General features: G+C 33.6%; 2 long non-coding RNA genes across 6 annotated transcripts; both read left to right on the top strand.

Annotated features, from left to right (window-relative positions):
* LOC107635242 lies at positions 3,903 to 6,437 on the top strand. Of its 3 annotated transcripts, none has more exons than XR_002361925.1 (8): positions 3,903 to 4,207; positions 4,538 to 4,605; positions 4,701 to 4,733; positions 4,829 to 4,939; positions 5,427 to 5,455; positions 5,663 to 5,728; positions 5,927 to 6,012; positions 6,385 to 6,437. It is a non-coding gene; the product is annotated as an uncharacterized LOC107635242 (long non-coding RNA). The 3 variants fall into 3 exon arrangements; XR_001619188.2 differs by having other exon boundaries at positions 3,904 to 4,207; positions 5,427 to 5,501; XR_001619189.2 differs by lacking the exon at positions 5,427 to 5,455 and having other exon boundaries at positions 3,906 to 4,207.
* Positions 6,587 to 9,036, top strand: LOC107635243. 3 transcript variants are annotated; one of them, XR_001619190.2, is made up of 3 exons: positions 6,587 to 6,623; positions 6,992 to 7,057; positions 8,211 to 9,036. It is a non-coding gene; the product is annotated as an uncharacterized LOC107635243 (long non-coding RNA). The 3 variants fall into 3 exon arrangements; XR_002361927.1 differs by having other exon boundaries at positions 6,992 to 9,036; XR_002361926.1 differs by having other exon boundaries at positions 6,590 to 6,661; positions 6,992 to 9,036.

The raw sequence follows: 10,254 nt of genomic DNA, 5'->3' as shown, positions 1-10,254 counted from the left end.
TAGTAACTTTGTCTTAAAAGTTATGAATGTCCTATGAATCCATCACCTCTCTTAAATGAAAAATGTTTTAATTCAAAAGAACAAGAAGTACATGCGTTTCGAATTTATCCTTGAACTTAGTTTAATTATATTGATGTGGTGACAATGCTTCTTGTTTTCTGAATGAATGCCTGAACAGTGCATATGTCTTTTTGAAGTTGTTGTTTAAGAATGTTAAATATGTTGGCTCTTGAAAGAATGATGACAAGGAGACATGTTATTTGATAATCTAAAAAATCATAAAAATGATTCTTGAAGCAAGAAAAAGCAGCAAAGAACAAAGCTTGCAGAGAAAAAAAATAGGCGAAAAAAAAAAGAGAAAAAGCAAGCAGAAAAAGCCAAAAGCTCTTAAAACCAAAAGGCAAGAGCAAAAAGCCAATAACCCTTAAAACCAAAAGGCAAGGGTAATAAAAAGGATCCCAAGGCTTTGAGCATCAGTGGATAGGAGGGCCTAAAGGAATACAATCCTGGCCTAAGCGGCTAAACCAAGCTGTCCCTAACCATGTGTTTGTGGCGTGTAGGTGTCAAGTGAAAACTTGAGACTGAGCGGTTAAAGTCAAGGTCCAAAGCAAAAAAAAAAAAAAAGAGTGTGCTTAAGAATCCTGGACACCTCTAATTGGGGACTTTAGCAAAGCTGAGTCACAATCTGAAAAGGTTCACCCAATTATGTATCTGTGGCATTTATGTATCCGGTGGTAATACTGGAAAACAAAGTGCTTAGGGCCACGGCCAAGACTCATAAAACAACTGTGTTCAAGAATCATCATACTGAACTAGGAGAATCAATAACACTATCTGAACTCTGAGTTCCTATAGACGCCAATCATTCTGAACCTCAATGGATAAAGTGAGATGCCAAAACTATTCAAGAGGCAAAAAGCTACAAGTCCCGCTCATCTGATTGGAGCTATGTTTCATTGATAGTTTGGAATTTATAGTATATTCTCTTCTGATTGGATGAAGACAGCAGGAAAGCAGAGGTTCAGAGGAACGAAAGCATCTCTATACGTTTATCTGAAATTCTCACCAAGAAATTACATAAGTGTTTCTATCCTTATTTTCTTATTTAATTTCAAAAACTCCATAACTATTTTATATCCGCCTGACTGAGATTTACAAGGTGACCATAGCTTGCTTCATACCAACAATCTCCGTGGGATCGACCCTTACTCACGTAAGGTTTATTACTTGGACGACCCAGTGCACTTGCTGGTTAGTTGTATCGAAGTTGTGAATGAAAAATAATTTATTAAGACGTGCGTACAGAGTTTTTGACACCGTTGCCTGAGATCACAATTTCGTGCACCAATGCACGAAATCACAATCACACTTTTGTAATTCCGCACAACTAACCAGCAAGTGCACTGGGTCGTCCAAGTAATACCTTACGTGAGTAAGGGTCGATCCCACGGAAATTGTCGGCTTGAAGCAAGTTATGGTTATCTCGTAACTCTTAGTCAGGATATCAATAACTCTGATATTTAATTGTAAAAAGTAAAAGAACATGAAGTAAATACTTGTTTTGCAGTAATGGAGAACAGGTTGAGGTTTTGGAGATGCTCTATCTTCTGAATCTCTGCTTTCCTACTGTCTTCTTCTTCAAGCACGCAAGGCTCCTTCCATGGCAAGCTGTATGTTGGGTTTCACCGTTGTCAATGGCTACCTCCCATCCTCTCAGTGAAAATGTTCAACGCGCTCTGTCACAGCACGGCTAATCATCTGTTGGTTCTCGATCATGTCGGAATAGAATCTAGTGATTCTTTTGCGTCTGTCACTAACGCCCCACAATCACGAGTTTGAAGCTCGTCACAGTCATTCAATCCTCGAATCCTACTCAGAATACCACAGACAAGGTTTAGACCTTCCGGATTCTCAAGAATGGCCGGCAATGGATTCTAGCTTACACCACGAGGATTCTGATTAAGGAATCCAAGAGATACACACTCAATCGAAGGTAGAACGGAGGTGGTTGTCAGGCACACGTTCATAGATGAGAATGGTGATGAGTGTCACGGATCATCACATTCATCAGGTTGAAGAACAAGTGGTATCTTGGAATAGAACAAGCATGATTGAATGGGAAAAACAGTAGTAATTGCATTAATCCATCAAGACACAGCAGAGCTCCTCACCCCCAACCATGGGGTTTAGAGACTCATGCCGTAGAAGATACAAAAATGAAACGTGTAATGTGTCATGAGGTACAATATGAATCACTGAAAGTAGTATTTATAGTAAACTAGTGACCTAGGGTTATAGAAAATGAGTAAGCTAGGGTGTTTATTGTAAAATTCCACTTCCGGGGCCCGCTTGGTGTGTGCTTGGACTGAGCATTGAAGCTTTCATGTGTAGAGACATTTCTTGGAGTTAAACGCCAGTTTTTATGCCAGTTTGGGCGTTTAACTCCAGCTTTTGTGCCAGTTCTGGAGTTAAACGCCAGAATTCTTGAGCTGACTTAGAACGCCTGTTTGGGCCATCAAATCTCGGGCAAAGTATGAACTATTATATATTGCTGGAAAGCTCAGGATGTCTACTTTCAAACGCAATTGAGAGCGCGCCAATTGGTCTTCTGTAGCTCCAGAAAATCCACTTTGAGTGAAGGGAGATCAGAATCCAACAGCATCTGCAGTCCTTTTTCAGCCTCTGAATCAGATTTTTGCTCAGGTTCCTCAATTTCAGCCAGAAAATAGCTGAAACCACAGAAAAACACACAAACTCATAGTAAAGCCCAGAAAAGTAATTTTTATTTAAAAACTAATAAAAACATAATAAAAACTATCTAAAATGTACTAAAAGCATACTAAAAAACAATGCCAAAAAATGTATAAATTATCCGCTCATCAGATTGCAACACGAAATACTTTCATGGATCCACCATGGCAAGGAGAAGGAAGAACATAATAAAGTCCATCTAAGATCATGATGGCAACTGGGTATCTGATAAACTTGCTTTAGAACAAATGGCAACTGCTTTCTATATTGATTTATTCAATGATGATTGCCCTTATGTTCCGTATATTATGAATAACTCTTTTCCTACTCTTAACCATGATGATATAAATATCACAGGGGGCAAGAAAACTCATACGGAAATAAAAGAGTCTATTTTTAAAATGGGGGCTTGAAAGCACCTGGTATTGATGGTATACATGCTATTTTCTACCAGAGTTAATGGGATAAAGTTGGGGCTGATCTGTGTTTTTTAATTGAGAATATTTTTAGCCATCCTGAGCAGGTGAAAGATATTAATGAGATTCTAATTACTTTTATCCCAAAAGTGGAGCCAGTTGTCAATATGAAACAAATGCGCCCGATAAGTCTTTGCAATGTTTCTTATAAGATGGTGACCAAGATCATCTCTATGCGGCTCAGAAAAATTATGGAGAAACTAGTTAGCCCAAACCAATGCAGTTTTGTACCTAGAAGGCAGAGTTCCGATAATATCATTATTGTACAGGAGGTCATACATTCTATGAGGAGTAAGAAAGGTAACAAGGGTTGGATGGCTATCAAGATTGACCCGGAAAAGGCATACGACAGACTCAAATGGACTTTTATTAAAGAAACTCTTATTGATATTGGCTTCCCCTCTCATCTCATTGAGCTGATCTGTTCATGCATCTCAACCACCAAAATGAGATTGCTTTGAAATGGAGAGATGTAAGACCCAAAACTTTTGAAAAGTCTTATTATAAACAAATTTCAAATCATGTATTTACACAGTTTTAATTTCAGAAATTATTTTATTAAAATATAAAAGGAGAACAGTAGATAGTTCTATATTCAACAAGTGTCTAACCTGTCTCTGAACGACACATGACACGCTAAAGAGTAAAGGTATCAAAGTAAATATATATCTAGAAATTAGAATGATAAAACTTAGAACATTTAGCGGCAACCTTTTTAATAAGCTCCTGCATTTCAAAATTCAAAAACTCAAATCTCTCTCCATTGTTCTCTTTGCCTGCTGGTACGGGAAGCTCAGCACCCTCACCGGAGTAAACACAAAAACTTTGCTCGCAATGCAAACAGAGGAACCGCCGTTAGAACAGCGGCAGCGGCGAGTGGTGTTCCTGCCAACAGTGAAGAAGGAGTAGCTAGAAGCAAGTTGATGACACGGCGAAGAGAACGAGAGCTCTGAGATTCTACCATCGACGATGTTGCAGAGGTAATTTTTTTTAAGTAGAAATTTATTTAATATTTTCTTAACACGATGTGATTCACCCTTATTCACAGATCTGGCTCTTACCATCGTTAGCTTTGTGTAGTGTCTTTTAAACCGGGTAACCTTAGGTTGGTTTGAGAGTTTATTATCCATTGGTTTAAGCATGTAGTTTCAGTGAAACCCACTCCAATTTGAGCGGTTTTTTTCTTTTGAATTTTAAAATTTGAGCGCAATTTTACCATTTGAAATTGGTACGCGAATTTAAACTCAAAAGAGAATTAATAAAGAATCAAGAATCAAGAAGTGCTTCTGAAATTGTCTCGACTGAAGCAGGATTGAGTGTTATTGTTAGTACAGTCTTAACCAGCAAAGCTATTTTCCAAAGAATGAAGATCTATACGGTTTGTTGCTCTCCTATTTCTTCATTAACATAATCTCATTTGATCTTGCTTTGTATATAAATTAATTTAGTTTGTTTTGTTTTGTTTGCGTTCAGATCTATACAGTATCTATCACCATCCGAATAGTGGTAATTGGATAGTGATGTTATTATAATGTGTAATTCATTATGAAAACCATTGAATGAATATTAATCAAGTTGGTTTTCTTAATTTCTGATTGCAGTTTGGCCTCATGCTCATTGAACTAATATGGAAATTCAACTTCTAGCCTTCATGTTTTTGACCATTGCCATTCTAAATGATGCTAAAGTTCCAAGCAGATATTCCTTTCAAGGTAGACTTGAATTCTATTAATGCCTCTGCTGATTGACACCAGAGATCTAAACACATTCATTTTCATACTATTAGGAACAATGACGACAATTTTAAAGGATCATGTCAAGCCATTTTAGTTTTTATGATGAAGATGTAATATATTCTAATTTTTTGATATACGTTATGGGTTATGTTTTTAATTTATAGAGTTAATGTTATTGTCAAAGGGCTTTTAATTCTTTGAAAAAATATGGCAGTGAATCTAGAATTTTGCTTTTGAAATTAAATAGTGACTCCTCTAAAACGATTTTGAAAGGCTTTTGAAATTAATTCTTAGTGCCGTTCACTCTCCCTAATCCATCAGCGTTCACATATGAAAGGCTTTCTTCTTTTTGCATTCATGGTTTAGGTAGGATGATATGGAGTTGGAGTTGGGGTTTAAACAGTAGCTGTATCATTTGTATCAACTGGGTTAGGGTTCACAAAATGTTTTCTTTTATGTCCAGGACCAGGAGCTCAGGCAGTTTTCAACTGTGTGAGTTTTTAACTCACTTATAACTTAAATTGGCAAAGCTATTGAGGTTCTCTCTTGAATCAATTGAATATTTTATCTTATTTTTATGGGTTTTCTATATATGGCGATCTCCTAGCACTATTGTTACAATTTATGAGCACGGATTACTCTACCAAATTCTCAATGATACTTTGTTTTGTAAGGAAAATAAATGAATTTTCATGGCAGGTGGTTGAAATTGGCAAAGGTATCAAGGTTAGGTGTGAGCTGCACAAGACAAGTGGACTTCTAAAGGTGTGGTTCACAGCTTTCATTACTTAAATTGTTCCTCCATAGGTGTTGTTTTCAATTAAGTGTTTTAATTTGTGATTGTTAATGTCTCTTTTAGTGTATGATTTAGGGCTTATTCATATGGAAAAAAATTTGTAACTTTTTCTTTTTTGCATTTTGCTCGCAAACTGTTCATGATTTTGTTTCTTTGTGAGTGTTCAGATAACGAAGGAGACATAGGGTTCAGAAGGGGGGATGCAAGGCACTATACCCTTTACACTGGGATCTTAGGCAACATTCTTTCTTCGGTAAGTTCTAATTTCAACTTTTCAAAATGATCAAAGTATTTGGTGGTCTGACGTGAGTTTAAAATCTTGCTTTGGATTAATTTCACTTTTTCTTAATTCTTTTCTTATTCTGGTTAATAATTTGTTTTCAATGTTTTAGCTTTATACGTCATATCAGAAATTTAGGAACTTTATTTTTTTCGTTCATTTTTTTGAACTTAAAGATATTTTTCTAATTTTTACTTTTCTTAGTTCTTTTATGTGTTGAGTCCCCCTCCTTCTTCAGTATGATGATAATTCTCCCCCTTTTAGTTACTCAATTCCATTATGAATTTATGATAATTTGGTCCTTAAAATTTTCGTTTGTTCCATGTTGTGGTATGTTGGGTAAAGTGGATCACCTGCTCTAAGAGAATGCAAGTTTCAAGAGTCTACAACAGGCACGCATCTACATTTATATATCTATATATACATCCATGCATGTATTATATTATTACTCTTTTAGATCAACTTTTTGTTCATTGCATTTTAATTACAAGTGATTTTGTTTTCTATGTTTGCTTTAATAGTGATGTTGCAATTGTGTCTATCATTGTTGCAGCTATGTGAAGCGGCCACGCATCAACAAAAGAGTACCCTGTTCCAAACATTTTTTGGCTCCATTTTGACTGTATATCTAGATTCTTAGTCAGGGTTTCATTTATTACTGCTGCAATGCAACTGATGATTTAAAAAAAAAAAAAACCGAAAAAAACAAGACCATATTTTAGAGTTTTTGTAAGTTCAAAAAATGAAGTATAGGAATATAGTAAAAGTTTTGTGCAGGGTTTTACAAGGGTAATGCTGTTCTTTGTTTTAATTATATAAAAAAAAACAATGAAATGTATTTTTTTCATTTTCTTTTTTCCATTATTTTTAGGGTGTTCATTTTATTTGGCCAAACAAAAATGGTTTTTCTGTCAACTAATTCAATTTTGTTTGTTTTATGCTCTATTTATAGGATTTTCTGGCACAAGTGCCTGCCTTTCAATATCAGTATCCTGTCATCACAGATGTTAATATCTAGGTATGTGTCCTTTATTTACTGCAAATTATTCACTTATATTTTTGAATACCTATGATCTTCTTAAGGTTGTACCAAATGATAAAATGTATGATAAGGAATGGAATGAAGTAAATTAAGCATGATAGGATAATTATAGGATGTCAGATGATAAATATACAATTTTAGGTGGAAAAAAATGATGGGAGTCTGTCAATATGTGTGTTTGAACCTGTCTCGGTAATTTTAAAATATAATAAAGGAAACCCAATCACCAACATGATTTCTAATTTATTTAAAACTCAAAGTTGGGACTTCTCTCCAAACAAGTGTCTATGTTGAATCATATTAATTTTAGCAAGAAGTGCATGTTGTAGCTAACTATGTATCTTAATATATTAATATCTTAAATTTGTAGACTCAAGCTCTGATTTTCAAATGAAAAATTGCCGTCAAATTTTGTTCAAATCCTAATTTCAAAAGGGAAGAACACCCTCAAATTGTGTAGTTTTATTTTTATAACTGAGAATATGAATATGAAATATAGCTGATTTTGAAAGCAACAACGTACTTCCCTATCTTCTTTCAGTCACAGTCCTGATTGATTTGGCTTATAATCCTTATATAGACTTCTCCTCCACAACACTCTGTATAGTAAGTTTGGGTTCAGTTTTATTTTGCATTAGTTCTTGATTAATAGGCACTGTTGAGAGTAAATAATAAATATTCTTTTTATCCTTTAGTAGTACTACCAATGATGAAAGTGGACTGTCATTGTCTCCGTAAATAAATTTTGGCTAGACAGTTTCAATGTAACAAACAATATCCTTTAAATCAGGTGTAAGAAAAATGAATTAGTTGGTAGTTAAAAAAATGCTTAGTTTGATAAAAAGAATTACTCATAATGTAAGTTAAATAATTTAAGGTGGCTTCTTTAGGAATTTAAATGAGATGTTACTTTTTTTACTTTTATTGTGTATATGTTTGAATTCCTAAACATGCTTTGTGGAATAAAAAGATATCTATTTATTATTTTAAGGACTTTAAATTTTTCTATTGTAAGGTTTAAACTGCATATGTGAATTAAGTAGTTTTTGATGATTTTGAAGTTTGATTCTACAAACTCAAATTAAGGTGCGATTCTTAGAGTTTCACATATTAATGTCGGCAAATTCAGAACGGGCAAATTGAGCGGAGTGATTGAAGGCAGCAAATTGAACTGAGATAAAGGGCACATAGTCAGTGTCTCTGAGGAAGGCAGACTTACAAAGGGAGGTTGAGAGAATAGATGCTAAGGTAAAGATGGAGAAACTTTAGATTATATCTTTAGAAAGATCAAACATAGGACAAAAGTAAAAGAAAGAATAAAACATCAAATTTTAGGACATAAAAAATGCCTTCTTTATTTGCATCATGTGTGCAGAATATGCTAGAGTGAAGGAATCTATCATGTTCGGAACATGGAATGTAAGAGGAGACAATCATTATAAGTATTTGTCTTTTTTCATTTGTTGTTTTTAGTGTTATTTTTACCTTTAAAAAATTTGTGCTGTGTATGTTTAAATTTTTTTGGATTCCTAATTTTATTTATTTAATATATATCAATTTTTGAATTATTTTGTTTTATCACTTGAAAAACAAAATACGGGGCAGGTGGTAATTTTTTTTTTTTCAATTTTTCTTGTTTACTATGAAAAAAATGTGAATAAAATAATAGCACTTGCAATGCTTGGTAAGATATTTTAGCGGTCAATAAATTTGGTTATAATATGTTATTTTAAATGCTATTTTACTACATCAATTGTGTATTTGTATTTGTTTGAGTTTATAGGGAGTGGATCCTCTCCAGTGAATAAAAAACTGGATGGTGTGCAGTGTTTAATCTAACCATTCACCACATTCTCTCTCTTATTTATTTCTGGTCCCACTATTAAAATCAAAGGTGAGAGATTGCACTGTATTTTGTCAAGTGTTGAAAAAACTGGAGAGGATCCATTTCCGAGTTTATACGACCCAACAAAGCAGGCTCAAATTGACAAGTTCATGGTACAACAACTTGATCAAACTGTTAATGAGAGGGGTTGGTGCAAGTAGAGTGGATCACTACTTAATTCCTTTGACTTTCTAAGTTAAAATGGCTGCATTTTTATTTGTGTTTGTACTCCATACATTTTATGCTAGATGACAGGAGGAACGGGCTGCGCTTGCAAATTGATGCAAGATTGATTGCAGCCGCAGCAAGGGGCAAGGACTTGAAAAGTTTCATTTATTGTTAAAATTTGTCTTTTTAACTATTATCAATGCTTAATGTGTTGAGATAGTAATATTCAGGGAATAAGTGCTTACATTCAATTTGGAACTGAGACATGTGGCAATAAAAAAATATTTTTATGTCTTTTTAACATATGGTTCTATTTGTTGTTTGGAAAGATGTGACATTTGGAGCAAATAATAAAGGAATTGAAAGAATAAAAAAAAGAAAGGAATTGAAAGAATGAAATCAGAATGGGCTAGAGATCGAGACATGAGGTTCATGTTCAATTGCAAATGATCTTTGAATCAAAGGTTAAGGGTGCCTTTGGTTTAAATATATATCAAAGTTTAAAATAAAAATAAGTTCATATTCAATTGCCAATAATCTTTAAATTAAAGGTTAAGGGTGCCTTTTGTTTAAATATATATCAAAGTTTAAAATAAAAATATTTTTGTCTTTGTGAGTTTACTTCTATTGATTCATGAGTTTACTTTTGTTGGTTTTGTTTGATTGATAAGAAAGAAATAAGACTTTTAATCAAATAAAAAATAGTTATTTTTTGTGTGCTGTAGTTGACTACTTATATTTGCTATACCATTATTTGAAAGTAATAGTGATAACATAGAACTAGGTCTATATATATAGTTTTGCTATTTAGTGATTTTGTGTCTGTTTTAAAATTAGAATGTCGATTTAATATGTTTTAAACGAAGTTTAATTAGATCGATCTTTTAGTTTTTTTAGGGGTATCCAAATTAGTATTCTCAATTTTAAATTATTTATAGACCAATAAATAAAATGAAGCATCCGGACTCTATTTAAACAAATCCAATTGAATAATATATCAAGAATTACTACTTCTAGCATGTCATATATGTGAAAAAAGAAATTCAAAATAGTTGTGGGCCAAATTTGAGGAATACTATAAAATCAAATTTTATATGTTTACTTTTTTTAACGAAATTGA

The sequence above is a fragment of the Arachis ipaensis genome, chromosome B04, assembly GCF_000816755.2.
Source record: "Arachis ipaensis cultivar K30076 chromosome B04, Araip1.1, whole genome shotgun sequence".
Taxonomy (NCBI): Eukaryota; Viridiplantae; Streptophyta; class Magnoliopsida; order Fabales; family Fabaceae; genus Arachis; species Arachis ipaensis.
The sequence above is the reverse complement of the archived record's forward strand: the minus strand, read 5'-3'. Positions and strand labels throughout refer to the sequence as shown.